Here is a 26,812-nt window from a genome sequence, read left to right as displayed (position 1 = left end):
ATTTCATTTCCAGACAAACAAAATAAGAGCTGGCCCAGCCCTTTCCAAATCCAGCCCAAACACAAGCTGGCTGAGCAGAGCCTGGCCATCCTCCGGTGGGAGAGGCCAGAGCATCTCCAGCCCCAGACCCAAGCCCCAGGAGCAGTCCTGGCTGAAGAAGAATTTGCAAGTGAATCTAGGGGCCTCCAGGAAAGCACCAGCACTGCCCTCCCCTCTGTGGGCAGCAAAGCCTTGCCTGTTAGGAAGGGCGTTCCCACCTTCTATGAGCCTTTCCTGGAAAAGGAGGAGGGAGATCTCCCCAACCCACCTGACCAGGCCAGTGCTACCTCGATGATAATGTGGACAAAGTGATCAAAACCACACAGCTTTCTAGATGATAAGCCCTAACTCTGGATGAAATGCTCTCCAGAAACCCAACTGAAAAGCAGCTAAAATAACAAGGGATTAATGATCTCTCATCTATAACTATGAAAGCAAGCTAGCTGAAGGTGGACTGATGGGTGGCTCGAAAGTGTTTCTTCAGGGACCCTGTGGCTCCTCCCTAGGTGTCCCCATCAGAAAGCCTCAGGGAGCCACTCCTTTCCTCCTGTCCCTTCTGAAGAGTGCAGTCTCCCAGCAGCCCCTGGCAGCCTCTGCCTGAGCCCATCAGGCAGGCAGGGTGCTCCCCCGTCATCAGGACAGCCTGACTGCATGGCAGCATCAGCTGTGCCAGACCAAGAATCACCCGGGAGGCTGAGGCAGGCCTGCCTCCCTGAGCACATCTCTGCTCCCTGAAGTCTGAACAAAATTGGGGTTTGGATAGCCCTGGATAAGGTTGCCTGGCAACCAGCAGTGTTAGCCACCTTTCCACCAACTGCCATCCTCTGGGCTGGGCATCGCCAGGTGCAAGGGCAAGAGGGGAAGGCCCAGGGCAAGTCCAGGGTGGCACAGTGGCTGCTCCTGAGAATGGCGTCCTGGGCGCCCACGGCCGAAGACTGTGTAGCCTGGCACTGTCACTAGTCACTCTGTCTGTCCCAAACAGCAGAATCTGCACACGCAGATATGTCCAGGTGCAGTGAGAGAAGTTTCATTCAGTAAATACCTTCTGACTGGTGCTCAGGCATGCACACGCACACACCAAACATGCACACTCATACACATATGCACGTATATATGTGCATACACACATGCACACGTACATCACACATCACAAAAGTGCACACCCATATGCACATGCACGCATGCACACGCACACATGCACACATGCATCACACACATATATGCATGTGTGCGTGCACACAGTAAACATGCCACCCGATATTTAGATCCAGCCTCACAAAAGAAGAAGCTAATTTATGCTTCCAATTATAAATATAATTACATTTCTGAATCCATTAGCATGACTATTCTCAAACACATGACTCGCTGTGTGGCAAACAGAGATTCACAATTGCAGATGAGCCAGCACAGAGAATTTTAATTTTTATTTTACTTGGAATTCAACATCAAATAATAACAGTGCCACTTGGATGGAACACATTTCCACATTCAATTAAAAGAGAAGCAATCATTCCTAGTAAGACCCTGAGGCAGTGGGCTAAAGGGTGCATAGTTGAGCCAGGGGAAGGAGGAGGTCCTCAGGGAGAAATCTGTGAGAATGGAAAGTGATGGTTGTCAGAAATGGTGCACCGGCCAGGGTCCCCAGGGGTCTGACCTGTGGCAGGCCCACGTTTGACCAGTGGTCAGGACATGTTTCTGGGCTCAGCAGCAGCAAACCAGGGGAGTTTGGGAGGGGAGCTGGGTGGTGGAGCCTGGCCTTTCAATGCCCCACACTGACCACGGGAACAAAGAGGGCTTTGAAGACGTCTCTAGAGCACTATCCCGGGTAGGAAGTCAGGACCACGGTCTGTGGCTCACAGAGTAGTGGCCACTGGCTGCGAGGGCACAGCCTCTGTGGGGTGGCGGGGAGGAGGCTGGCTTGCACACCTGTGTGCTTCTCCCCTGCTACCCACTCAGAGTGGGCCCTTGGTGCCCACTGTATCCTCTCACTGGGCAGCCTGATCCCCCTATGGCTTTGTGGGGATGCAGGAACAGGAGGGCATGCCGGCCAAAGTGAGTCACAACGAAACCCCCTGGGTGAGCGCAGATGAAGCAGTGCAGGGCTGTGGGGTTTCAGCAATGCCAGCACAAAGCGGCCAGCCACATCCTGGAAAAGACACCAGGACACACGCCTGTCCGGGAGGCTGGGACAGATGGCGCACATGGGCATCCCTCTGCTGGCCCCACAGACACAGCCCCCAGAGCCCTCCTCCAGGACTCTGGCCTCCTCTGGCCTCTCTCTCTCTGTGGTTAATTTTGTGTGTCAACCTGAGAAGGCCATGGTTCCCTGTGTGGCATCAAAACCAGCGTAAATGTTGCTGCAAAGGTACTTTTTAGATGTGATTAACACTTTTTAAAATTGTGGTAAAATATTCATAATGTAAAATTTACCATCTTAACCATTTTTAAGTGTGCATTCAGGGGCATTAAGCACATTCACACCGCCGTCAGCCACCACCACCGTCCACCTCCAGGACTCTCACGTCTTCCCAGACGGATGCTCTGTCCCCGCTAAACCCTGATCCTGCCCAGGCCCTGTCACCCACCATCTACCCTGTGTCTGTGAGTCTGCCCGTGGCTCTGGGGCCTCCAGGTCAGTGGAGTCACGTGGTGTCTGCTGATGACCAGCTCCCTCCCTCAGCATCATGTCCTCGGGGCTCATCTGGGTCATGGCAGGTGTCAGAAGTTCCTTCCTGGGACGCCTGGGTGACTCAGCGGTTGATTGCCTCCGGCTCAGGGCGTGGTCCCGTAGTCCCGCGATGGAGTCCCACGTCGGGCTCCCTGCATGGAGCCTGCTTCTCCCTCTGCCTGTGTCTCTGCCTCTCTCTCTCTCTCTCTCCTGAATGAATAAATAAAATCTTTTAAAAAAATAAGTTTGTGATCTATTTTAGGTTAATTTTTGTATATAATGTGAAACAAAGGCCCAACCTATACCTCCTACATGTTGGATACCCAGCTGCCTGGGACCCTTGTCAGGAATGTTCTGACCACAATGGAAGCATTTATTTCTGGGCTCTCTCTTCTATTCCATTGGCTTATGTGTTTGTCTATAGGCCAAACTGTTTAGGTTACTGTAGCTTTGTAGTAAGCCCAGAAATCAGGAAGTATGGGACCTCCAGCTTTGTTCTTCTTGTTCAAGAGGTTTTTTTGACTATGCAGGATCCATTGAGGTTCTGTAGGAATTATAGGACAGGGTTTTCTATTTCTGGGGGGAAGAGTGATTAACATTTAAGTCAGTAGACTTTGAGTAAAGTAGATTACCCTCCATGGTGTGGGTGGGCCTCACCCGATCAGTTGAAGGCTGAAAGAGGAAAAAGACTGAGGTCCCCATGGGGAGGGACTCGTTCCTGCAGACTCAAGATGCAGCATCAGCTCCCCCATGGGTCTCCCTCCTGCCTCTTTTCCCACAGATTTGGGACGGGCACCACCTCTGCACCTGCACACACATGTCCTCTGACCCTGTTTCTCTGGAGGACGCTGATGGATGCACCCATGGATGGAACCATGGGTGAGGCAGTGTAGTTTGTGCTGGGAGCACTAGGGGGCTGTTGGAGGTTTGGTGTGGAAGGCTGATGTCCCCAGGGCTTGCTCTGGCTGCTCCCTGGAGGAGAAGGGAGGGGAGAGAGAGTGTGGGGAGAGGAGGGAAAGGAAAGGGTAGGAAAGGGAGGGAGGAAGGCAGGAGGACAAGAAGGAAGGATGGGCAGCAGCTGAGCCTGCCACTTGCTTGGCAGGAGAAAACGTGCCAGCCAAGTGAGGAAATCTGAGGGTCGGTGAGGGAGTCGGGCAGCTGGACATGGGCAAGGCCTTCACAGCAGGCACCTCGCTTTGGGGCTGAAGAGCAGCACCTTGGGTGGGACAGGCAAGGCCCCCCGCTCCTCCGTCAGTCTTCCATCTCACGCCTGGTGTCCTGGGTCATCGGAGCTCCTTCCTGAGCTCAACCCACCCCTCCCCCAGCCATGCCCTGGGGACTGACCTGGGGGCCAGCAGTGTGTGGTGGTCTCCCCCAGATCCTGCATCTTGTGGGGCTGCCTCCAAGGGGTGGGGGAGTGATAGCCCCCATTGTGCAGGGTAAGGGATCTCTGTGTCCCCTGACAGCCCCAGAAGCACTGTAGCACTGTCCTGGGAGTGGGTCCTGCCCAGCCACCCACCACCCCCGCCATGCATGACCCAAGCCAGAGCCCCCACCAAGCTTGCCCTGAATTCCCAACCCAAAACTGTGGGAGAGAGAAATCGTCCAGTGCCCTGAAGGCTGCTGGTGGGGTGCCCTGTACCCTGGGGCTTTTCCTTCCCTTTGTGTGCCTCTGAGGAGCCCTTGGCCAGAGGGGCCCCCTATCTCATAGTTCAGGCCAGGAGTAGGACACTTGCTGCTTTTATCTGTGGATTGTCATGGGCTGACCTGTGTCCCCTCCGAGCTCACTGGTTGAAGTCCCAACCCTAGCCCCTCTGAAGGTGACTGTATTTGGGAACGGGGTCCTTGCAGACATAGTTAGGTCCCATGAGGACATGCTGGGGAAGGTGGGCTCTGATCTGACTGTGCCCTCATTGAAAGGAATGTCAGGACGGAGACATAGGGACATGGCTATGTGACTATGAGGGATGCCGTGATGGCCACCACCAGCAGGCACGGGTTGGGGCAGGAAGGACTGCCCTTGGAGCACAGCCCTGGGGACCCTTGACTTCAGACTTGTAACCTCCAGAGCCTCGGGGGAGTAGTGGCTGCAGGCAAATCCCCCTGCCCCTTGCGGGGCTGCATCAGGACAGCCCCAGGACACCAGCAGGTGGGACAGTTACATCGCAGAAGACGCTTGTCACGGTGGTATTGCTAATGTGGTAGATGGTATCCCTGGGTGTTTGCTGGCCATCCACGTGAGGTCCTATGCTGGCAGGCACGGGCATGGTGCCCACTGGGGCAAAGGTGTGCACGGAAGCTTCTGGAGCCCTGCAGAAGTGGAGCCCACTCCCGTCCCTGTGGGGGTGCTGCCCCCGGTGGCCAGCCCAGGACCTGCTGCTCAGCCTGTGTCCAGGAGGAAAAGGCGAGCCCACCGCCTGAGACCCGAGACCCAAGACCCAGCTGGTTGTACCTGCTGTCATTGGAAGCCATTGACCTGGGGGCAGCTCCCTGTGAGGACACCTGGCCTCCTGCCTTAGCAACTCACACACAGAAACCCTCCAGGACGGTGAAGTGTGCAACAGTAAGAGACTGGGGCGGGGGGGGGGGGGGGCTGTCCCAACAAGGGATCACTCACTGGTCATTAAAATCAGGCAGTTGGGATCCCTGGATGGCGCAGTGGTTTGGCGCCTGCCTTTGGCCCAGGGCGCGATCCTGGAGACCCGGGATCGAATCCCACATCGGGCTCCCGGTGCATGGAGCCTGCTTCTCCCTCTGCCTGTGTCTCTGCCTCTCTCTCTCTCTCTGTGACTATCATAAATAAATAAAGAAAAAAAATATTAAAATCAGGCGGTAAAAAAAAAATCAGGCGGTAAGAAATATCATAATCAGCATGCGTTGCATTTTTAGGAGAATGTTGTAAACCACCGGGTGGAGTATACACCCAATTTTGTAAACTCAAGGAGCCTAGTGGCTCAGAAAGCCGAACAGATGTGACTTCCACTGGGCTATAGCCTGTAGGCAGCACTACACTTGCCTGTCTCACAGCGATTCTCCCATAAATGTAATTTCCTAACATGATCAGGAAAAATTATGCTCAACTTTTATGCACATCAAAACACAAAGAATAACGGCAGTGTCATAAGTGGCACACCTTTACACACACGCCTTCACTGAGCCCCCTGCCCCCTACCCCTGTCCCCTACCCCTGCCCCCTATTCCCTGCCCCTGCTCCCAGCCCCTGCCCGCTGCCCCCTGCCCCCTGTCCCTGTCCCCATCCCCTATCCTTGCACCCTGTCCCTGTCCCCTGACCGAAACAGCCCCTCATATGCCTGCTCCCAGTCCATCTTGGTAAAGGCTGCAGTTGGGACAGATGAAGCTCATCTTTCTTCCTAGGCAATTTATTTAAGAGCCTCCTAAAATCTACCAACTTCCAGGCTGCAAATCATGAAAAATCAAACGAGGTTTCCCACCGATAAAACTCAAGATCATCCCTCAGCCTGGGAGAAGATAGAACTGAGTGGCAAAAAAAAAAAAAAAAAAAAAAAAAAAAAAAAAAAACTGAGTGGCAATGCCCCTCCTGCGAGTAGCTGAGAGATGGAGGGACTGGAACCCACCTATCCTCCCCAAGGGGCAGGAAGCCAGTGGGTGAGCCCAGCACTTTGTCCAGAGCCCTTGGAAGGTACGTCCAGACACACATCCTGCAGGCCGGCGTGGTAGCCCCTGAGCACCTGATTTCCCTCGGCAGAGCCCAGCCTCACCGTTCCCCATGTAGCCGGGTACCCCGAGTCCATCCGCGTGGTGGGGGAGTCTCCACAGCTCTCTGCAGAGTGCCCGGGCAAAGCACACAGACCACAGGACACCTGCCGGATGCCTCCTGTCCCTGATCCTCACCCGGTACCCACAGTGGCCTCCCTGCTCCAGCCCCTTTTCATACTCCCTGGGGCAGTCAGCCAGTTTTTGCCAATCACGCTTTGTAACAAGTTACCCCCAAACTCAGTGGCTGTCAACAAGTGTCCCTCAAAAAAAAATTTAAAAAATAAAATAAAGGGCAGCCCCAGTGGCGCAGCAGCTTAGCGCTGCCTGCAGCCCGGGGTGTGATCCTGGAGACCCTGGATCGAGTCCCACATCAGGCTCCCTGCATGGAGCCTGCTTCTCCCTCTGCCTGTGTCTCTGCCTCTCTCTCTCTCTCTCTCTCTGCATCTCTATGAATAAATAAATAAAATATTTTTTAAAAATAAAATAAAATAAAATAAAATAAAATAAAATAAAATAACTATGGTATGTTAAGGGCTTTAATGGAAAAAACAGACAACATGCAAGATGGGTAATGTAAGCAGAGATGAAAACTCTAAAAAATAATTCAAAGGAAATGCTAGAAATAAATAGCACTATAAAACAAATTAAAAAACAAAAACAAAAACAAAAAAACAAAAAACAAGTGTCCCTCAGCTCACAGGCTGGCAACAGCGCCCCGACCTTGACCGACAGGGTACACTAGCAGAGCTTGGGCCCCGTGCCTCCCTCTGGTCAGAGTAACTAATCAGGTATCTGTCATTGGCTTCATCCTGAGCAGTGGGGTCTGGTGATAGCCCTGCCCCTTCTTTCTCCATCCCTGGGCAGTCAGGCCATGCTCTGTGTGTCTTCAGCACCCCCTTCCCCGGCCCCTCTCCCTCTAGTTCTGCTTGTGAATTTGTGCACAAACAGGAGTCCTGGGCCCATCTGAGAGCAGCTGCTGGTTTTCCAGGACACTGTAGGCTCCCCATGTGCCCAGGGGTGGGCACTGAGCGACGTGTATAAGTTATAACTGCTCTGAGAGACAAATTGACAGTAATTATTCACTATAATAGCTCTGGAGCAGCACCCTCCAAATGATTATTGCCATTTTGATACTAAAATAAATGATTTTACAGAGAAAGGCTGGTGAGTTAGCAAAGTCCTAAACATGCTCATGAGTATTTCATCTTGAGAGGAACAAACCCTGGGGACCCTTGTATTTCTTCCTCCTGCTGACTGAGGCCTCAGGGCAAGGCTGCCGGGGTGGAAACCCAGGAGGGTGGGTGCGGTGAGAAGGAAGGAGGCTCCAGGCACCCCTGGGAACCCCTGCAGTAGACGCAGAGCCTGGCAATCCTGGAGAAACAGGGCAGCCTGCTAGCCTGGCTGTAGGGTATCTGACTCGGGGTGCTCAGAGCACACCCCCCAGGCCAGCAGCATGGACAACACCCACGCCATGACCTTGTAGACATGCAGCTGCCCCGCCTGTCCCTGGGCCTGCTCCACAGGAGTCCACGGTTCAGCCCATCCCCAGGGAATTTACATAGGCAGCAGGAAACCCTGAGAGTGTCCCAGGTGTCCTCCTCCTTCTGGCTACCAGACAGGCCACAGCCCCAGCCAGCAAGCAAATCTCAGGAGGGAGGAAGAAGGTAAAGGCAGAGGGAAGAGTGGCAGCGATGCATGGAAAGAAGACTCCCCCATTCACCCCACAGACCAGAACCATGTCATACGGCCACACCTAATCACCAGGGTCGCTGTGAATAACGGCCGTTGCTTTTAGCTGGGCTCATCACTGCTCCGAACAGAAACCAGTTTTGTAGGAAGTGGGGAAAAGCAGAACTGCTCAGTGGGTGAGAAGCAGCATCTGAAATATGCCCCATGGGGTGTGCCTGTCGTCCCAAGCACAGCTGCCTACAGAAGAGTGAATCGCAGGGTGACACAGAGGGTGGGGCGCAAGTCTGTCCTAGGGGGGCAGGTTGGGGACAGCACATCTGTCCTAGGGGGCAGGGGTGGCAGCACATCTGTCCTACAAACCAGGGGCAGGAGTAAAGAAGCCCTCATGTTACAGCAGAGACAAGCAAGTGTCTGGACAGACACCCGATCCATCACAGCCAGGTCACCCCAATACATGCCCAGGGAGACAGTAGAGACAGGCAGAGGAGGCGGGGGGGGGGGAGGACCGAATTCTAAGATTGAAGGAAGTTCTAGTAACCTTCTCATGGTGAAACAATGATAACGTGATTCAACAACAAAAAGCATGTAAGACAAGATGATAAAGTAACGAAGTGACCTGAGAAGAAGGCAGATCTCAGGAGACAAGCGAGGGGCCCAACAAACAGCCCAGAGCGGAGAAACGCAGCGGCGCCCCCGAAGATGGAAGTCTTCTGAATCTCAGAGCCCACCTTTACGAATAGCCCCAGCACTAGCACAGGACTAACAGGTGTGTCCTGGAGAACATCAGAAAACAAACCAAACAGAACAACAAGACGTGGCGTGAGGGCAGGAGCCGCAGTTGCTCCCGCTGGGATGTCCCGAGGACGGGGGTGCGGCGTGCGCGTCCCGTGGGAAGAACACGGACCCTGGGCCCTTCCTGAGGAAGGAGCCTCCGCCAGCAACGGCTCCAGAACTGGGCCCCATATCGGGAATAAGAAGCTATGGCAGGGGTGTCTGCGTCCAAGCTCTCCTGGAACGGACCCCAGACCCAGACAGCAGCCCCGTCAGGTGGGACCGCACAGAACTAGGGACACAGCCACCCCGAGTCAGGAAGGCCAGGGATGGACGGAACTCGCACACTCACGGGAGGGAGGGCTGGTTCCCCTTTCCCACCGCCCCTCGGCTGCTGCCACCTGCTCAGCCGCCTGGGAGCTCTCCCCACCCCTGGACCATCCCTGGGGGCATCACACTGCGGGTGCCGGTGACTGACATTCACTCAGTCTGCAGCCCTGGGACCCCGAAGTCAGGTCCCTGGCTGCCAGCCCCTCCTGAGGCCCCTGTCTCCAGAGCAGTGCGGTGGGAACTAGGCAGACACCAAATACACACATTTTTTATTGTGTCCCAACTAATGTACGCACTTTACAGCCACATCTAAAATTAAGTCAGGCATTCTAAAACCTTTTGCTGTTCTTCATAAACTTTTTAACATCACATTTAGAGAGATCTTGCAAGAAAGGATAGTTGACAGACATTTGTGTTTCAGAAATGTCTCTAATCCTTTCTCATCTGACATTCAGGTGAATGAAATAGAACATCTGCTGACCAGCTCCTGCAGCAGGGCCACATGCTGCTTCTGGGCATTAACCTGCACACCCACCTGCCTGCCTGCATACCCACCTGCCTACCTGTGCACCTGCCTGCCTACCTGTGACACACTTGCACACTCACCTGCCTACCTGCATGGCCTCACCAAGTATGAATAGCAGATCGGACATGCTGGGGAAGCTGCCTGCAGTGGGTTCCTGCATTTCTTTGGGCTTTTCTGATTGCATTCTTTGTGATGAGAATGCTTTCTTTTACAGACACAACAGAGTAGTTTTCTCCAAAGGAAAACTGGAGGTGCTGGAAGTGATTATGCCAGGATTTCGCAGTTGTTAATGACAGGCTCTAAATGGTATAAATATGTTCTTCGTGTTTGGCATCCCTAACACTACCTTTCCGCCTCTGGACGGATTCACTCAATCCAGGAATTGCCCTTCATATTAGGACATCAGAAGCTGCTGCCCTTCGGAGCCAGTGGCTCAAGAGAATCACTTCCTCTCAGCAGAGAAGACTTGCACACCCTTAGCTGGGTGGGGTCATGCCCCCCCAGCAGGGAGGATCCCCACTATACCCTAGCAGGGAGGACCCTTGCCCCCGCCACCCCATGAGAGAAGACAGTGGTGCCCAGGCAGGTCAGCGGGACAGTTAAAAACAAACTCTCAGCAGGAGGCCTTCCTAAAATTGTGAGAGGAAGAGACGTGGGCACGGACTGCCTCTAAGTGTCCTTCCAGGAGTCGGAAGATGTGGCTGGAAAGGGCAGCCAGGAGCGCCCCCACCCCACCCCCAGGGTCCCCAGGCAGCAGCCCCCAGCTCGAGTTTGCTGGTTTGTATGAAAGGTCGGTTTCAGGTTTGCACCTATTCACGGGGCCCCAGCTCTGCAGCCTCGGCACCATGGTTGGAGGGCTTCCAGGGGCACCTGCCCTGTGCCCCCAGGAGCCAGCTGCCACCCAAGCTAATTGCTTCAAAACGAGTGTACAAGAACAATTGGCAACCTGGGCAATGGCTCTCCGTCTACAAGTTGAGATTTGATTACTTTTTTATCACTAAATTAAATTCCTTCTCTTGCTTGTCTCCTTACATTGAATCTCTTTAAATCTTAATAGACTACAGCTTCTCCCCACAGCTCAGGCCACTGATAAGGCACGTGGGGCTCCAGGAGCCCAGGGCCAGGAGACAGGGAGTGGGGGCAGGTGAGGGAGGAAGGAGGAGATGCACTAGCTCTGGGAGGCTGAGGGGCAGTGAGGCTCCTCACACCCGGATGAATCTCACATCTCAGAACACAAGCTAGGACACCCCAGAAATGGCCAGGGGCCCCTAGCAGTGTTCTTGCCTGCCTGCCCCTGGCTTCCCATACATCTGGACTTGCCTGCACTCTCCTGCCCTCGCCTGCCCTCATCTAGCCACGTCTGCCCTCATCTGGTGTCTCAGGCCATGCATTCAAGCAGAACTTAGCTCCCCTCCCCTTCACTCAGGTGCCACCTTGCAGTAGGGTGCTCCGGGGTCATGTGGTGTACCTTCAAGTGTAGCAGGGTGTGGGGCAACAGGAGCTCACTGCAGGCATCAGAGATCATGTGCAAACCCATCTAAAGATTTGAAGTGTAAAAAAAAAAAGAAAAGAAAAGATTTGAAGTGTTTACTCTGACAAGCAGCAGAGGTCAGGGCTTGATCTCAGTACTTGTCAGATGTATCTTCTTGAAAACCAAGTTCAGGACTTGGACGCAGTGTCTGGGCGATCATGCTCACCCTGGTTCAGCATGCACGTAGGTGCCTGTAAAACTGTGCATCGTGTTCCTGCACAAGGACTTCGAGCATCTGTGAGTGCATTGGCTTCAAAGCTGTAGCAGCTCAGGGAAGTTGGGTCACGTGGGTTGAAACGCTCTACAGGGGAGGAGGTCTCACATCTCAGCCTCTCCCAGCTCGGGCTGCATGCACACTGAGACATTTACTTCCTGCGGGGTTGGGGAGTTGAGTAGAATCTGCCTGAACACACTGGCATCAGAGTGGAGGTGACCCATGTCATCTACTCACGACACACGAGCTGCATTGGCCACAGGGCCCCGCCCAACTTTGAGGCAGGAGGACCCCAGAGGTGGGATCCAGACTGGACTCAGAGAAGCTGTGAGGAAAACACTGGCCAAAAGTCAGAGGGCATCATTTGGTCCACAGGTTCACACATTGATCCCTAACTCCCAAGGTGATGGAGACAAGGTCATGAGGGTGGAGCCCCTTGAGGGGTTCCTGCCCTAATAAAAGGGACCCTGAAGAGCTCCTCCACCTGCATAGGACACCAAAACAACACTGTCTATGAGCCAAGAGGCAGACCTCATCAGACACCAATCTGCTGGTTCCAAGCTCTGGCCTCCAGGACCAGGATAACCTGTTGTTTCAGCCCCAGTGGTGGGGCTTGCTGAGTGGACTTGTACAGATTTCCACCTGAAAGTCTGCAGTGACAGGTGGGGACCATCAGGACAGGGCTCATCACCCAGCAGGAGCAGATTAAAAGAATACGTGTGTCAGAATCCACAGGCAGGACCAAGGAGGATGGGGCCCTGGGGCATCCTGTGCAGGACACTGCAGATATGCTAGCATGTCTGCATGGCTATGTGTCCACTGATCCCCGCCGGGGGCCCAGGGTCTGTGACCAGAGCCTCGTGGGGGGCGGGACCTTGGCAGCGAATAACAAAGGGCATGACAGCCACAAGCACAAGGTAGGGGGGGTTGGATCATTGGTGGCATCAGTGATGGGTCACAGAAATGCTGTCCTCTTGAGTGTATCTGCAAAGAAAGATAGGGCTCGGTGTATTCGACATAAAGTAAGTGAATAAATAAAGCACAGAAATATTTCATCAAGAGCTCTCAGGACCTGCTGGAAAGGCCTACACACCCCTGGGTGCAACCACATTTGTTCGTGGGCCCCTTCCAGGTTAAACCGCGTCCTTAAGGCAAGATGGTATCTTATTCATCTGCAGCTCTACATGATGGTTCTCTAACGAGGCTTCTTGGAGGAAGCATTCTCGGATGGCTCCAGGCATCCTGGGCTTATGGCCACGTCCCTCCTGTCTCTGCCTCTGTCTTCACACGGCTTCTCCCCGGCACGTCTGTGTTTCTCGTAAGAACACCAGCTGTTAGATTCGGGGCCTGGATAACCCAGGATGACCTCATCTCCAGATCCTGGGTTATAATCTGATCATATCTGCAAAGATATGATGTCCAAATAAGGCACGTCCACAGGTACTCAGGGCTACGGCTCAGACATATCTTTTTGGGGGGACACAATTCAACCTCCTACACTGACCCTCAGTTGGGCATGGCCGTTCTTGAGCTGTGTCGAAGATGCAGGGGGCCACAGGGCTGCCTATGTCTCAGGGAGGGGAACACAAAGACCTGGAGTAGATGGAGGAGATTCCTGCCCTGGCCCCACCCATGGGGACAATTTTGCCTGGTTGTCCAGGAAGACCAGTGAGGGTAGCAGTCCCCACCCCCACCCTATGTCTCCAGGCTTTAATTAGAGATGTTTGGGGAGGTGCCCTAATGCATGCAGGCACTCTACTCTGCAGGGTTACCTGCATGGCTTATAGCCTCAGCATGCATCTTCTGGGAAAGTGGGGAAGTGTGGTGACCATCCCGCTCAGCAGGATGCTAATAGTCCTCCAGGCAGAAACACCCACGGCAGCTGCCACCCGAAACCATCATCAGGTTCAAAAGACAGGAACGCTATATGCCTGCGAGGGTGCAAACCTCCACGGCACTCCACTTCCAGCCACACTGGAGTCCCTGGGACAGACATGACCAGTACCACCGACAACCAGAAAACAGGACAAAGTACACAGGATGGCTGTGTTCAGACCTTGGGCTGCAGGCATGAAACAGGCTCCCTGGAGACCTCACTCACTCCATGCACAGCTGTCTCCCTGAGCTGAGAAGACCAAGAGCTGAGGTCGGGAGGCAGAATTTGCAAGGTGTCAGAGAGGAGTGTGTGGAGAAAGCGCTTTGGAAACCTTCACAGGGTCTCCCTGGGTCTGGCTGAGGACAAGGATGTGAGTAGATAAGGGGACCCACAGGGCAAAGCCAGGGAGTTACAGCCGGCAAATCCACCCCTTGGCCACAGAACACCACCATGTCCAGCATCTGACCACAAATTAGCAGACATGTAGAGAAGCAAGAGCAATGGATAGAAACTCATCCCCGGGCCCCGTGACTGCTGCAGGTGCTGGTGGCCCCAGGGGTGAAGCTGTTTGCGTGGGGTCTGAGCAGATGCAGTGAGCTCCAGAGAGCGGCACAGCAGCGCTGACAGCGCAGACGCCTGGAGAGGCGGCATACAGTCTCCCAGCCATTCTGAACCAGCACCAGGGTAATTTTCCTGCCGCAGCAGTGGCTCTGGCCTTGGGACCCTGATCACTGAGAATCCAGCTAAACTGTTGGAAAGCGATCAGCCTGCCTCTCAAAAATAAATGAATGTAGGGACACCTGGGTGGTTCAGCGGTTTGGCGCCTGCCTTCGGCCCAGGGCATGATCCTGGAGTCCCAGGATCAAGTCCCACATCGGGCTCTCTTCATGGAGCCTGCTTCTCCCTCTGCCTATGTCTCTGCCTCTCTCATGAATAAATAAAATCTAAATAAATAAATAAATAAATAAATGCCAACTTCTGACCTCAGATTTCCAAGCTTTCCTCTCCCTAGGGCCCCACGCCCTGCTAGCATGCTTACACACTCGACGTCAGAGCAGGACAAATAGCCTGGACGTCAGGTGCGAGGCATCTTGGCACAGCAGGCTGTACTGTATGTCTCGGAGGACCCATCCCCACAGTAGGAAGCAGGCGAGACAAAGACAAGCTATAAGCTGTTTTGTCCTCGGCAGGTGAGCTGCTGAGACACCAGAATCCAGCCGGTTTGCTCAGGTTTGAGGCAGTAACATGTGCTCATTACAGGTGGAGCCCTGCGTGAACGCTCCCATCAGGGGCATGTCCGTTTCCTGTACCACAGCCTGGATGGAGTTTATTCTCTCCCAACCTGGAAGCCTGAGGCCCCAAGTCCAGGTGCCACCGGGCTGCTTCCTTCTGAGGCTACAAGAGGGACTGTGCCGGCCCCTTGCAGCTCCTGGTGCAGCGGCTCCTGCCGCCCTATGTCCCCAGCGCTGCTGGGCTTACCTACGTGTCCCTCCCCTCTCTCATGCACCCTCCTCTTGGAACATCTCTCCAGCCTCCCAGCCCCTTCTTCTAAAACACCAGCCATTGGACCAGGGGCCGTCCCAATCCACTATGACCTCATCTTAACTAATCACACCTGCTGAGATCTGTGTCCACGTTAGGTCACCTTCCCAGAGGATTAGGACCTGAATGCAGTTTTTGGTGGATTTAATCCTACCCAGTTGTCATGGCCTAAATGTCTGTGGCTCCCCCAAAACTCCTATGTTGAACCCTAACCACCTGTGATGTCAGGAGCTGGGGCTTCTGGGGATTGGTGTCCCCATAACAGGGGGCTGTGGATACAGCATATGGACACAGCAAGGAGGCCAGCTCCATCCTGGGAGAGGGCTCTCACCAACCCCCACCGTGCTGCCACCTGACCTGGGTTCCTGGCTTCAAGTTGTGAGAAAGAGGGGTGCCGTTTACCAGCCAGTCTGGGGCATTCTGTAGCAATATCCAGAATATGCTCAGACCCAGCACAGGCAGCTTTTTTGGGTCCAGGGAGCTGGGAGCCCAGCTGTGCCGCCCCATGTGCATGTCACTGGGTGGCTGTTCGGACACAGGCCCTTCAGAGGTGCTTAAGGCGATGAGGTCATGGAGTGGACCATCACCCACTCTGATTGCTATCTTTGAAATTTTTTTTCTCTCCTTCTCCCTGGTGTTTTTTTTTTTTTTTAAGATTTTATTTATTTATTCATGAGAGACCCAGAGAGAGAGGCAGAGACATAAGCAGAGGTAGAAGCAGGCCCCATGCACGGAGCCCGATGTGGGACTCGATCCCGGGACTCCGGGATCGTGACCCCAGCCAAAGGCAGATGCTCAACCACTGAGCCACCCAGGCATCCCCTCCCAGGTGTTTTTGCTCAGTGAGCATAGTTTGGTCTCTCCTTCTAACAAAGTTGGTTGGTCAGGAACAAAGCAACTCTTGCAGAAGACCACAGAAGCCTCTAGCCACAGACATCCTTGAGAGCTGGGGGCACACCCAGGCCCATGGGGTCAGCCCCACGTGGGGACTGGAGAAGACCCCAGGGCTGGGTGCCCACAGCCGGTCAGCGCCCCATGCGGCGCCATGGGTAGGGATGCAGGGCATACAGCCCCCATCCAGAAGACGGGACAGTGAAACGTTTGACAATTCACCACTCACAGCGTGAAGAGCTGAAATCTGTTGGCAGTGCAAGTCTAGGTGTGGGGGGGGGGCAAAGCTTCTAGGTGTTGATGTTTGTGCCGGGACTAGGAAGCTGGACAGGGTGGGCCGCAGGGAGGATGGAAGTTTCCAGAAGGCATGTGCCAGTCCATGTGTGGTGGGAGGGAGCTGGGCAGAGGGTGGCAGAGCCTGGAGATTCCCTGCATTTAGAGTCAGGGAGGCAAGGAGTCAGGGGTACTTGGTCTGAGGAATTCGTGACATTTATGACATTCATTCAATTCTTTCTTTTCACTTTGATGGTCTCCTGGGACTTGGCTCTACTCAGACAGCTTTCTCGGGCTTTCTCTTCAGGAAATCCAGGCCCCATCCCATTACCCCAACCTTGCCCCAAACCTGGCACCTGTGCGCCCTCGTGCATCCCCCTCCCAGGCAGCACCAATCACAGCCAGTCTGCGAACAGGTGCAATTAGAAGTTTAGGACCATGCCACCGTGGGCCTGCATTTCCTCACAGGACAGAGGGGCCAATGTGATACAGCTGATTTGGTGAATTCACCAAGCGAGGAGCTATTCCCACAGGATGCCGGCCACAGCTGGATAGGACAGACCAGGGGTCACAGCCACCCCAGACCAGCCACCAGCTCTGACCACCACCTTCATTCCATACAAACCTCATCCCCTAACACAGGCACCTCATCCACCCCACAGCTCTGTCTGTGCTCATGAGTGAGGCGGGGCCCAGGGCCACCGGAGAAATCAGTCTGGCTTGCTCTCATAGCATTCCCCCGTGGAGTTGAACTGCCACCCCAAACATCTCAGACACATCTGTAATTATCAAAGGGGCTGTGCTGCCTCTCCAAGGCACCATCTCCAGATGAACACTTTCCCTCCTGCTAAGCTGAATGCTTCTGGGGACCGGCCCCCAGCAAGTCCTGCATGTCCCCAGGACTCCAGCCTGCGCTCACCTGGGAGCATCAGGAGGCGTGAGGCACAACCATCTGCAGGGAGGCATTTACCTCAGGCTGCTTGCCACCCAACAGCTGGTGCATCTCGGCCACTGCTGGCAGGTCCTCAGGGGCCGGCCCAGACAGGGGGTCCGAGCACCTGGCCTGTGCTGACAAAGCCTCTAGAGGGGTTTAGATTTGTCCAGCTGTCATCCCTCCCAGATCAGGCCAGGCCATCTGTCCAAGTGAGGACCCAGTGATGGTTAATCCACCAGGCCCAGCAGGATGCTGGCCTGGCTCCCAGGACACAGCAGGGACGGTGCCTCTATCCAAGGGCCTTGCTGTTGCAAACAGCTCCCAGGGCTTCTCGTCCACATGTTCAAACAGCCTGATGGTAAAGTGGGTCTGAATCCTTAGCATGTGTGACCATGAACAAGTGCAGGTGGGGAAACTGAGGCAGAGTGAGGCCCTTGGTGGCCCCACACAGGAACCATCTTCCTGAGGCCAGCTCAAGAACTGGACCCAATGGCAAGGGAGCAAGATGTTGGTGGTGATCTCCTCTGCCCTGGCATGGGGGGCCAGGGACGCCATGCCCCACTGGTGCCATTCCCCGCTGGGGCTCATTCTTCCCCTTTCTTGGGCCATGTGGTCCCAACCCTAGGTTATCTCTGGGCCATGTGACTAGGGGGCTGGCATGCACCCCCGCAAGAAGCCAACTCTGCTGGACTGGGCCCCAGCAGCTCATGCCCTGGGCCAGCCCAGTGGGGATTTTTCAGGAAATGCTGGACAGAGCGGTGCATCTGCAGAGGAGACTGGACAGCTCCTGTGAATGCCATGGCAGCCTGGCCGACTGAGCTGGCCTCACAGACAGTCTCCAACTCACAGTAGTTCAAGTTGTGACTTTCTAACTTTTTGATGGAGCAGAAGTGACCCATGTGCAGAAGGAACCAAACCTGGAATTTTGAATTTGGATCTGGTCCCAGGCTCGCTGTCCTTGTCCCATCCCCTCCCAGATGCCAGGCCTGGCCACAGGATCAGCAGGGTTAATAGCTGATACCCTGATAGCCATTCTGCCTCCATCACCATGTTCGATAAGTAATGGGAGCCAGTCGACTTTATGATAAACTAGGCTGGGTCACGTGCTTGCCCAACTGCAGGCTAATGTCAGTGCACCTTTGAGGCATGTCTATGGTGGGCTGACCCGGGCTGGGAGGGCCCGTAGGTCAGGGGTGTCGTTTCCAACTCACGGCAGGTTTATTGGGATGGGACTGCATCATGAGTCAAGGGGGGCTGCATGTCAGAAAGTTCTGGGGCACCTCTCCTGTCAAGAGGCAGGGCTGGCAGACTGGCGATCAGTAGACAACGGGTGTGGAGAGGCCGGCGGCCCCTCTGGCACCATGGCTCCGGGACAGCTCCCAGCCCAGGCCAAACCATCACCCTGCAAGCTGCAAACACCCGTGCTGCCCACACAGGGGCTTGCCATCCTCCAGGACACAATACCCTCAGCTCACAGACGTGTGGGGACTTTGCCGCGGCCCGACGAGTGGTCAAGGAAGGAGCAGAGGCAGGGCAGGATGGACGCAGGGCGGTCCACCAGCTGTGGCATCAGGCCGCCCAGCCCCCTCCTGCGGGTCCCTGCAGCTTCCCCCAAACCAGGAGGAGCAAGCAGGGGGACCGCTGAAGGCTGCTGGCTTCTCCCGGAAGAGGCCAGTTCCCCTTGTTGAGGCAAAAATAATTGAGAATAACAGCCTAAAAAACAGAGGGGGTCCCCAGTCCCCTGCTCAGCCCTGCCCCCCTGATCCTGGCACAATGTCACATGCAGACGGCAACCTGGAAACCTTTGAGAACAAATGCAGACGCAGGGAAACCACATGACAAATGGAGAGACCGTCAGAGCACAGCCAAAGGACACCACCGCCCGAAGCTCACAGCGCCGGGTTCCGCCTCGGGAAATCCTCCTCCTTAACCTGCTCCCTGTCTTTATTCCCCAGATTTAGACTTTCATTATTTCAGAGTGAAACGTTATCCAAATCAGGCCCCTTTTTAATGAAAGAGAAAATAAAGTGGCATCAATTTCCATGTTAAGGATGTGAATTTAGGGTGAAGGAAACAGCCAGCTGGCTCCCCACGGGGTCAACGTCCCCCAGCTGCACGAGGCGCCCTCTGGTCCGTTCTACAATCCAGCAGGAGTGCAGGTGTCACCAGAGCCATGGCGTCCGTGTCCCGAGGGCAAGGGGCAGTGTTGCCAACACCTGCTGGCTCAGTGGTCCTGCGTGGGGGTTGGTCTGTCAGGGTCACTCCCACCTGAGCTGGGCTGCCGGTGACGCGAGCCCGAGTCAGCGCAGAGGTCGAGGACCAGGGCTGCTGCATGGTGTCCTCTCCTAAGAGTGACCCAGGGGTCCTGGCTGCCAGGGTGGTGTCAGAGGTGGCAGACTCCCGAGGCCTTGCTGCCACACCTACTGCAGCTGTAGGACGAGGACATGGCCCCACCGGGAGCCCCTGGGCTGGGTTGCATTGTCACCTGGCTGCACCAAGCTGCAACATGGCTGGGAGGCCTGTCCTTACCCTGGAGGCCATGTGCCCCACTGAAGCCCAGGGGCGGCGGGGGAGGCAGATACTGGGGACTTCGCACCATAGCCATGTCGGAAAACAGCGCCATCAGAGTTCATGGCAGAGAAACCAAGCTCAGACCAAATCCTGGTCCGTCCGGCTGCTCATCGACTATGGGTGGAAGGCTCATAAACAGACATAAACAGACATCAATTCCTCACGGTTCAGGAGCACAGACAGTCCAAGGTCAGGGGCCAACAGGGTCACAGTGGAGAAGGTCCCCTGTTGGGCTCCTGGCCGGGACCTCTCGCAATGACTGACAGAAGCAGTCGAGCACCAAGCAACCTCCAGGCCTCAAACATTCAGGCCACCTCAGGCCAGACTCTGGAGGAGGAGAGCTCCGCGTGCAAGTGGGGCTGCACATGGAGCACGAAAGTACCTGCAAACCAAGAAAGAGAACCCATAGGAGCATAAGGCGTGTTCAGATCGTGGCAGGTTGGGTCCAGCCTCCAAGTCCAAGATGCCACTTGGGCAACAATCCATTCTGCATCCTTTCTCAGCCTTAGCTCCATCACCGAGAGAGGCCTTACTCCCCAGGACAAGTTCTAGGTAAGTTAGCTAATTGCTATTTACTGAGTAGGAAACGTGAAATTCTGACCACAGAATATTTTGTCTTCCTGACTTTGACACAGCTCTTGGTGCTGCGGGCCAGGCTCTATGGGGGCTGAATGCCAAGCCCAGGTGAGTCCAGGTGGCCACAGGGTTACTTGTGTCTGGCTCTGCACCCTGCCTGCCCAATGTCCCTCCATTTTGCACCAGCTCCCTGTGTCCAAGCCAGTCCAACCTGGGGGCTCAAGAAGGCCCTCGATCCAGGCCACACCAAGCACAATCACGGTGTTGATCTGGGGTTGGACGGGACGGTTGCTGGGGCCCCTCGGAGATGCCATGGAGCTCTCAGGGAGGGTATGGGAAGAAACAGCTCCTTCTGTGGAGCTGTAACCTGATGGGACGTACCTCTGGGGGGCTGGCAGCCAACTGCATCCCCATTTCAAAGTTTGCTGGAGAATGAAATTAACCTAGGAAAAGAGCAGCAGATCCTGACGTCATCAGAGTGCTGGGAAGCAGCCGTGGGGAAGCCGTGGACTTCAGTGACCTGTGCAAATAAAGTGAGCTTTTATTGCCTTTCTTTAAAGCTAATCTGAGTTATATTTCCATCTCTTGTGGATTATAGAAGAACCATGACCTCAGGACTTCAGATCTGTAGGATGAGAGTGGAAACCTTGCTGGCGCTGGGAGCACAGGCCAGCGGCCTGAGCCCCACTGCAGTGTGAGGTGTACTGACAGACGGACGCCCTGGCAGAGCCTGCCCCCTCCTGCCTCAGGGGAGAAGGCAGCAGCCCCACATCATCAGCATCCAGGAGGTGCAGAGGGATGACCTGGAGCCGTCGGAACTGCAGCAAACCTGCCAACAACCGCAGCCCCGAACTGCAGCACCAGACCTCAGTGGCTCATCCCGCAGGACTGTCCTCACTGCTGTTACAGGCTATGCAATGAATGGACCCAGGCAGTGTGGCCAGCAGCCGAAGAGAGGGCAAGCAGGACGGTGCCACAAGCCCTGTGCTGCGCTCCTGGACTCCACTTCCAGCTGGCCCTCTCACCTCCGGGAGCTGGCCGGCCGCCGTCCTACTCTCAGTTCCCATGTCTGCCTGCCTCCCATCCAGGAGAGCACATGACAACATGAGAGGTGCCACCCCCACTTCTGGGCTGCGAGGAGAGCTAGATAAGCCTCTGCCCACAAGCGCCTCACCCTGGGCCCTGCCCACCTGCTCCCACTCACATGGATTCCACCATCCAGGATGCCGGACACATGCATGATTGGCATCCTCAAGGTTTGCATGAACACCTGCCACACCCACTGTCTCTCCCCTGGACTAGCCCATCAGCATCTCGTCCACAGACCGCAGAACTCAGGATAAGTGTCAAGGAGGAGGGGGTCACGTGGTGATAGGGAGTTCCTGGAGGAAGGGTGGCGGGTCCCCTTGACGTGAGCAAGAGCAGTGGAGAGGAGGTGATGCAGCTCTTCAAGAGGCATGGGGCGCATCGGGTTCTCTCCCACCCCCAGATTCCAGAATTAGGTCATGACTCCTCCAAACAAACATGCATGCATGCACACACGTACCTGTGCACACATGCACACACGTGTGCATACATGTATATATACCATGCACACGCATATACACACATGAACGTGTGCACACACAAATGTGCAGGTACACACACACAGCACAGCAAATCAAATGATTTTTCAGGGGAAAAAAATCTTATTAAGACAATCTGCCAAAAAAAAAAAAAAAAAAAGACAATCTGCCACCTACATGAGGGAAGGGGATGGCAATTTTGAGATAGCAGCTTCGATTACAAACAAAATGAAAGTGCCACCCACAGCCCTCTGCCCCCGGTCAGTATGGGGCACCCAGCTCTGTGGGAAGCTGGTGTGGATGAGGCTCTCAGCTCTGCTGGGAAGACCACCTGGCCAGGACCTGGGCTTTGCTAGCCAGCTTTGTCAGCCTGAGGTCTGCGGTCATCTAGTGGGAGGTCGGGGTCATTGGGCCCAAAAGATAAGCTGGCACAAGTGCCAGGACCCCAGAATTTCCAACCCTGAGGCCACAGCCCCTGGCCTGGGTGCCGAATGCCAGTCCCTCTGCCTTCAGGGGGCTTTCAGTGGAAGCGTGGCTAAGGGAAGGCTGCCTATAGTGACTAGCACCAGGAGGGAGTAGCCCAGGGCAGTCATCACCCGCTGGGCCTCGGTTCCTCATCCAGACAAGGAAGAGTTTGGTTGGAAAAGTGCTGAGGAAAAAAAAAAAGTTGCTGAGGGCAACACCGGGTACACCCCAATGGGGTCTTGGTAGTGTCTGACCCACGACACAGGGGCAGTACCCTGATGGAGGGAGGGGAGAGTCTGTATGTCGTTTGATTACTTGACACAGATGCGGACAGTGTAGGCTCCTCTGAGGCCATCAACAGCCCTGCTGGCAGAGCCCGCTTCCACTCTGTGTCCAGATGAGGGCCCTGCCACATGGAATGCTGGTCATTGGGCCCAAACAGAGGGACCGAGGGCTTGAAACCAGACTGTCTGACCCAGGTCTGGAAAAAGGGCAGGGAGATCAGAAGAGAGAGAGAAAGACAGGGAGAGACAGATGAAGAGACAGGAAGGAGAGAGAAACAGAGACAGAGAAAGAGCAACAGGGAGACAGAGCATGGCAGGCAGGGCTGACCCCAAGAGCACAGGTTTCCTCCTGAGGAGGCCCTCCTGGTCTTCCTCTTGCCCTCCGGTGCCCTTCATAGCTACGGACCGCCTGTCAGGCCTGAGGGGGAGGCCAGCCCCAGCCCAGCCCACCTGACCTCCAGGCACCTGCAGGGCTGCAGGTGGTCCAGGCTGCAGGGCACTGCTGCCATCTGGTGGGCGCACGTGGTCCTGTAGGACTAGGGGGCACCAGCCCCGCTCCTTGGATACCCTCCCTACCTGTGGATAGTTTCAGCCCTCACCTCCCACCCACAGCCCATGGTCAAAACATCAAGTGGTAGCAGTAACCACTGTTCCCCAGGCCAGGGGCCACTTCTCCACACAGGTCTATGCCCGGGGCCCAGCACACCCCCCACATCTAGGCCCAGGCTCGTGCTTGGCCCTCACCTTGACAGCTTTGAGCAGCATTGGTCAGGTGTTTCCGGACTGCCCTCAGCCGATCTGGGTTGCTCTGATGCTTTCTCATGAGTCTCTAGGGCTGTGGGATTGGGGATGATCGTACACAGGTGAAGCACCTTCCCATCAGGGCACCTTGAGGCACCTGCTCCCAAAGTGACCTTGACCCCAGGGCTAAGGTGCCTCCTCCGTCTTTCAGAAATAAGTCACTCAGTCAGCCCACCACACCCAAGGGGAGGGGGACTTCACAGGGGCTGCAGTGAGAATGTGGCTCTTCCCCAGCAGGAGCACCACCTGGAGAAGTCACCGCTTGGGCTGAATGTGGCTCCGCCACATCCGTTGAAGACCTGAATAGAAGCAGAAACAGAGCAGGTAGGAAGAGCAGGGTGCTGGTGCCTGGTGAGGACCTGAGGGAGAACCTGTCTGGGGCTAGGCGCTGGGAACCAAAGAGGAAGCCATGCAACCCCAACCTGGGGACACCACTCCTGCCAGCCCTGCCCCCACCTAGCTGAACCCATGGAACACCCCCCTCTCCTGGCAGGGGTGAGGGTCTCATCGCTGCATCTTCAGTCCAGGGCACACATCCCTGGGTATAAAGCACAGCCAAGCCCCCGTGGGTCTGGGTCAGGACTCAGTCTCCCAGGTGGGCAGGCTTCCATGATTTCTCCCCGGGGACAGGTAAATCCTGAAGCCTGTGATGGCTGCCTTCTAGCACCTGCAGCCCACCCTTCCCTTGCCCCATCCCCCAACAAATAGAGGTTTCTGTGAAAGCCACAAGCCACTGGGCCTGGTAGGGCTGTGTGCTCCACCCAGGCTCAGAGTCCTCCTAGACTGAAGATCCTCCCAGGCTGAGTGCTCCACCCATGCTGAGTGCTTCTCCCAGGCTGAGGGTCCACTGAGAATGAGGGACTCCCCAGCCTGTAAAAGCACTAGGAGCAAGGTCCCCTCTGCCCACTAGGTGTCATGCTTGGCCACACTGTGTGCTGGCACCCTGGGAGAGGGAACCTAGGATGGGAACCCTCAAGACTTGGCTATGGCTGGCCTGGGGCAGAGGATGGTGACAGCCTCTCCCTCCGTGGGCATGTGCCCTACACCACCACAAGCTCTTACTGTGGGGAGACCCTCTCCTTAACCAGGCCCATACTCCTGTGGGTTGCCCTCCCTGCCCCTAGTGAAGACAGTGGTACAGCCTGGAGCCCAGGGAATCCCCTCCCTACACACCTCTGGCACGGGGAGTGTCTCCCCATTCATCTCCAGGACACGTCTGCCCAGGGCTTGGGGTGCTCAGGGACCCCAGATCAGTCCTAGGCTGCGTTCCTGACCAGTCTATTGGGCCCCCAGAAGTCCCCGCAGAGGCCTTGAGAGGGTGGACGGCAATGTCTGCCAGCCCATGTCTGATGTCCCCCCGGCAAAAATGCAGTGACCTGAGAAGGGACCAGATCCTCCAGACCCTGGTGTACTGGGGACATTGGGAGCTGGAGGCCCTGATTCCCCCTGTTAATGTGCTCAGAAACCTTGGTGCCTGCCCCGGGAGCCCTGCTCCAGGAAGCAGGCTGTGGGCCCCCTGAGCACTGAGGACACTTTAAGCCCCGCCACTCTGCGCCTGCCAGCCCAGTTGCTGAGGCTGGGGACTGGGTCCACACTCCGTCTGTCTGAGCACCTACAGACCTGTCCCAGGAGCCCCTGGAGGAAAAAGGACACAGGTGTGTCTCTAGGGCTGTAGGATTGGGGATGATCATACACAGGTGAAGCTGCTCTAGAGCAGCCCTGTGGGACAGAGGATGCTGGGGCAGGACATGAAAGCATCTGGGCGCTGCAGCTGACAGTGCCCCAGTAACCGGCCTGCAAAGCACCCGCAGGGCACCCAGACCATCACTGGAGCCAGAGCCGCCTTTGGGGGCTTCGAGTGCAGATGCTGCATCCCAACTCCGCGCCCACGGGCTATGTGACCACAGGGCTGGTCAGCAGCTCCGGCCAGCAGCCTCCTCTGGGGGCAGGGAGCAGCGGTACCTCCAGTCTGGTCCCCGCGGGGCACAGGAGTCCACACCCTCACAGCCTAGCAGCTACAGAGTGTCTGAGAGGGCAGGGAAGGGGAGAAGCTTCTGGAAGCGCCTGCTGTGCCCCATCATCACCCACGGAGCATCCCAAAGCCCATGAGGGGGTACATGTTCCATGTGGACCCAGTTCGGGCTGCAGTCAGTCCACTGCCTTTGTGACCAGTAAGAATCTGGAAAGGGTGGTCCTCTCCATGCGGGGGCCCAGGCATTGGCAGGGAAACCAGCTATGATTCATTATTTCCTCTGTGAGGCTGCTTTAAAGAAGTTTTTAACCAAATCTATGTACTTCAAATGAAGGTGGAGGTGGCCTGAGCCCTGTGAGGAGGGCGAGTGGCACCCACACTGTGCTCACACCATGGCCTGGTCCTTGTGGCACACTGATGTGGGGTGCACTTGAGATGCCCCCAACAGGTGTCAGACCAGCAACAAGGTAGGGTGACCTAGGGCAGCTGGGATGACCTTCCATCACAAGGTGTTTCCTTTCCAGTGGCGCTCCCCATCGTTGGCCCGAGGCACAACCACCTGGGTGTTGGACCTGGCCACACTTTCAGGTCATCTTAATCCACACCTGCTCCTGCCATCCTGTCCCTCCGCCTGAAGCCTACGGCAGAGAGACCATGTCTCACTTCCCAGCACCAAGAACAGTGCCCGGCACATAGTAGGTGCCCAATAAGTGCTTGGGGCAAAAACTCACTGGCTCCTGTTTCTGACCTTGACCCCGCAGAGCGTTGCTGCCTTGGGTGACCCCCGTGGCCTGCTCGCACCCCCTCCCAGCCCAGTGCCTGTGCTCAGAGAGCCCTCTCAGGGTGCAGGGTGGGCAGATGACCTCGAGGAGGGGCAGACCCCCAACGGCCAGGAGCTCACAGCCTGCCTGCAGAACCCTCGACCACTGGCTGAAACCATGTCAGATGACACAGGATGATCTAGTCCCACCACCAGAAGGCACATCAGAGCTGGGCAGCCGGCGAAGCTGGATGCCCACACGCTGAGGAGGTTTGCATGGTGGGCATCAAGACTAATGTACCGATGCTGTCACGTTACTTACCTGTGGGCATGGCCGCAGCTGCATCCAGGCCAGCACTGGAGAAGGGACATGGGGAAGGGACATGGGAGGCAGGAAAGGGGCAGAGGGGCAGCCCCGGTGGCACAGCGGTTTGGCGCCACCTGCAGCCCGGGGTGTGATCCTGGAGTCCCGAGATCGAGTCCCACCTCAGGCTCCCAGGGTGGAGCCTGCTTCTCCCTCTGCCTCTCTCTCTCTCTCTATGAATAAATAAATAAAATCTTTTATTTTTTTAAAGGAAAGGGGCAGAGGCAGGCCTCCCACTGGCCTTCCCTCCCTCCCCACTCCCCCGATCCCCCTGTCCCTGTCCCTCCTCCCCAGAGGGCCGTAGTGGAGGGCTATGATGTGATCTGACTCAGTATTTCTCAGGTAGACCTGACAGGATGCTGAGAGGTTAGAGGGGAACAGAGACAAGGATGACCCCGCCCACACCTTGAAGAGTCATTTCCTGAGATAAGG

The 26,812-nt window shown here is 55.8% G+C and overlaps 1 long non-coding RNA gene across 19 annotated transcripts in view; it reads right to left on the bottom strand.

Annotated features, from left to right (window-relative positions):
• Positions 1-1,504: 1,504 nt before the first annotated feature.
• The window catches only part of LOC140619119 (uncharacterized), a 29,331-nt gene continuing 4,023 nt past the window's right edge, over positions 1,505-26,812 (bottom strand). For 13 of the 19 annotated variants that reach the window (XR_012019042.1, XR_012019035.1, XR_012019040.1 and 10 more), the window contains 6 exons: positions 26,339-26,549; positions 23,228-23,583; positions 20,551-20,689; positions 5,325-5,497; positions 2,632-2,917; positions 1,505-1,628 (listed from right to left, as the gene is read on the bottom strand). This is a non-coding gene — a long non-coding RNA (uncharacterized lncRNA). The other 6 variants (XR_012019037.1, XR_012019038.1, XR_012019036.1 and 3 more) reach the window with 6 other exon arrangements.

This window comes from Canis lupus, chromosome 27 (assembly GCF_048164855.1).
Source record: "Canis lupus baileyi chromosome 27, mCanLup2.hap1, whole genome shotgun sequence".
NCBI classification, from domain to species: Eukaryota; Metazoa; Chordata; class Mammalia; order Carnivora; family Canidae; genus Canis; species Canis lupus.
Note: the sequence above shows the minus strand (reverse complement) of the source record. Positions and strands in the feature narration are given on the sequence as shown.